The sequence below is a fragment of the Trichechus manatus genome, unplaced genomic scaffold (assembly GCF_000243295.1).
Source record: "Trichechus manatus latirostris isolate Lorelei unplaced genomic scaffold, TriManLat1.0 scaffold00406, whole genome shotgun sequence".
Lineage (NCBI taxonomy): Eukaryota > Metazoa > Chordata > Mammalia > Sirenia > Trichechidae > Trichechus > Trichechus manatus.
In genome coordinates this window covers 129,816-133,667 of record NW_004444342.1, presented here as the reverse complement: position 1 = coordinate 133,667, position 3,852 = coordinate 129,816, and the positions used below count along the sequence as shown (strand labels likewise).

The window sequence follows — 3,852 nt, the reverse complement described above, 5'->3', positions numbered from 1 at the left end:
TTTAAAATTTATTTTCTCATATAACATGTCTAAAATAAGTTGATAACCAGTGATGTTTATTCTTAAACCATTTGTTTTGACATTATAGTCAGAATATTAACTACATTCATTGGCATTAAGATATTTAAAATATTTTTACTCCCCAAAACTTAGTAAGATGAAAATCTGATGAAACATTGTTTTAGTCATAAATATTTAGCTAATTTGAATTATCCAACAATAGATTTAGGATTTCATATATCACCATAATAATCTGTTCTTATTTTTGATCACTTATGATACTGTCCATATTTACATGTCACTTATAAAGCATATTCCTGTTCATGAAAAACTATAATTTTTTTTATTGCTGTGTCATGTGTGGGTTTATTTATAACCAAAGTGTCATTTATTCTTTCAAAAAATAAATTAGTCTCTGCAGATGTTGAGATAATACATCAGCAAATCATGATAATAAATTGAAGATTAGGAAACAGGTATTTATGTGTACAAGTAATTACATTAATTGGTCTAAATACCAAAGGTATCGTCTGTCTTAGCCTTTCTTCAAGTATTGACTAAAACCATTTTTCTTATAAGCTAGAATGAATATGTGAACTATCATTAGTGTCCCAAAAGTATTCTTTTAGTACTAATTAAAATTTTAATTGCTCTAAGACTAAATGGTAAAAATCCCATCACCTGTGATGCCAAAACTACTGGGTAATTATATAGGAAAATGAGGGATAATAATATTTTTTTGCTCAGTTCTTCAAGAAATTTAAGTTATTTTTTAATTGAATTATCTCAATAATATTCTTTATTTTCTAGTTCTCTTTACATGTTTGCATAAATTAGTAGCAGAATCCACTACCAGGACCAGTTGCTGTCCAGTTGATCTGACCCCTGGGAATCCCATGTGTATCAGAATAGAACTTTATTTCATTGGGTTTTCAATGGCTGATTTTTTTTTTTTAACGTATTCTTTGTTTTTAATTACAGGGTAATATGGTAAACTCCAACACAAAGATGGGGACTGAGGAGTGAAAAAGGAATAAAGAAAATAGAATCACTACTTCATAAGTGTATCTAGCCAGCGATGAAGTAGCAGCTAACGCTTTGCAGAGTCTGGAGGGTGAAACTCGCTCAGGGTACTCTAAAGAATTCTCTTTAGTATTTCTTTGAGGGAGATTCAGAGCAGCTGCCAGCCAATGTCTAAAGTCTCGTAGACTGTACAGTTTTCACAAGGACCCTGAGCAATAAATTTCCTCTCAAACTTTTGCAGAAATTCCAAGTAAAGAAGATCACTTGAGGTAAGGGCTTCTTCTCCAACTATGGCTTTCAAGCCTTGGACATCCTTGCCAATAGCATAGCAGGCATACAGCTGGTTGGATATGATGCTTTCTGGTCATACCTTCTCCAATAGCAGATATCATTAACAGTGATAATGAGGGCAGCGCATTAATAGGTAGGTAAATCTGTCTGTTGTGCAGCTGTCTGTCCACATAGATTTGTCTCTCTGTAATATATGGAGTCAAGTCAGGGATGGGGTGAATGATATCATCATTAGGCATGGCAAGAATTGGGATCTGAGTAATAGAGCCATTTCTACCTTCCACTCGGCCAGCACATTCATACATTGTGGCTAAATCTGTATACATGCAACCTGGGAAAACTCGTCGACCAGTAACTTCTTCTCTGGCTGCTGAAAACTCTCGAAGTGCTTCATCATAAGAACTTATGTCTGTGAGGATAACCAGTAGATGCTTCTCACACTGGTAGGCCAGAAATTCGGCTGTGGTTAGAGCCAGGCAAGGAGTGATAATTCTCTCAATGGTTGGCTCATTAGCCAAGTTCAAAAAGAGGCAGATATTGTCCATTGAGCCATTTTCTTCAAAGTCAGATTTGAAGAATCAGACAGTTTCCATGTTGACACCCATAGCAGCAAATACAATTGCAAAATGTTCTTGTCTACTGCATCTTTGGATTTCTTTACCAAACCAGCTTGCTGACAGATTTGAGCTGCAATCTCATTATCTGGTAAGCCAGCAGCAGAAAGGATAGGAATTTTTTGCCTCCTGGCAATGCTGTTCATGACGTCTGTGGCCGAAATGCCAGTCTGAATCATCTCTTCTGGGAAATTCGACACTGAGGATTGATTGGCTGACCAATAAAGTCAAGGAAGTCTTCAGCCAGCACAACAGGGCCTTTGTCAATGGGTTTTCCTGATCCACTGAATACCCTACCAAGCATATCCTCAGATACTAGTGTTTGGAGAATATCTCCAGTAAACTCACAGGATATTTTCTGGGCATCTATACCTGAAGTACCTTCAAATACTTGAACCACTTCTTTGGAACCACTGACTTCTAGAACTCGCCTACTTCCCTTTGTGCCATCTGGTAATGTCAAGTGAACAACCTCAGCATATCTGGGACACTTAACATGATCTAAGATCACTAGTGGACCACTGACTCCTGATACTGTCTTGAATGCAAAATAACAACCACTCTTCTCTTGAAAATTTCCAAATGAAGAAGAACACAGATCCATAGGTGGATGTGCGAGGGACAACTGTAACTTTGAGGTGAGGCTGGGAGAGGTAGTTCTAGCTAACTGCCAGCACCTGCTCCCAAGCTCCCACCACAGGCTCGCTGGTGGACATGGGTAGCTTGGGTGCAGCCCCATCATGATCCCCCGCGTCTGCCACAGTGCCATTTTGTCTCCTCTGTCTGGACTGCTCAGTGGCTGGTTTTTGGAAAGTAAATCAACAGGCCTTTTTTTCTAAAGTGTATGTATACTCGAAACTCCAGCCTTTTGGTAATAGTAGGATACTACTTCAAAAATACAGAACAATGACCATAATAATTTATTTAAGTGCACAGAAATTTAATAAATATGTAAAATTCTGGTAGGTATGTTTGTTATAGAGTAATACTATCTAATATTTGCAAAGAGCATACTATGTGCCAGGCTTCATTCTGAGGTTTTTCTTTTCTTTTTGCACATTAATGCATTGATAATTAATTTAATCTTCAAAACTACCCAGTGAAGTAGATAGTATTTTCAGTTTAGGAAACTCAGAAGGATCTCAATAGACTTAAATCGACTCTGAGTTTGTTAGAGTAGGGTATATTCTCATCATATTTCTGACCATGTGGACAAGTAAGACTGAAAAGAATTATGTGTTTTCAATAAGTATCCTTTCCCACAAATATTTCAAATACTTTCAAATACTTCAGGACTTAATTCATGCTACTCTAACAGCAACAAAAGTAATCCTTCCAGCTAAACAGTCTAACCAGTTTTAAGTTATCACCCTAAAACTCAGATATAAAATATAAGCAGCTCCCTTTCAATCAATAAATTAAATCTAGTTGGAAAGAACTGAAAAGAAATTCAAAAGGATGGATGGATACTTTTTAAAAAATGGCCACAATATTTGAAAGAAACAATTATTATAATAATAGAAATAATTTTCAAACTACAGACAAATCTTAGTGGTAGCTCCCATTCATTCTATGTTACAGGTCTCATTTCTGGCATTTTAAAATCAAGTTGTTGTCTCAAGAGAATAACAACAATGGTTTATAAAGAAAAGTATTTATTTTATCGAGGTATCTAGTATGCAATTGCTTAGAGATAGCAATGTCTATAAGCAGAAAACTATAAGAATATGTTATTCACTCAGAATATTTCCAGATTTCCTGTGGGTCTATGGAGATTTAGTATATAAATATGTACAACCTTATAACAACTTAATAGTGTATTTTGGTAAGTCAAGCACAATAATTTTTGTATGCAAAGCAGTAACCGAATTTATAGATAATGAGATCCAAAGTTAAATATTTCTGAAGCTCCGTATATAAAAAT

General features: G+C 35.6%; 1 pseudogene; it reads right to left on the bottom strand.

Annotated features, from left to right (window-relative positions):
• Window positions 1-1,090: 1,090 nt before the first annotated feature.
• Window positions 1,091-2,697, bottom strand: LOC101340952 (V-type proton ATPase subunit B, brain isoform-like; annotated as a pseudogene).
• Window positions 2,698-3,852: the final 1,155 nt, after the last annotated feature.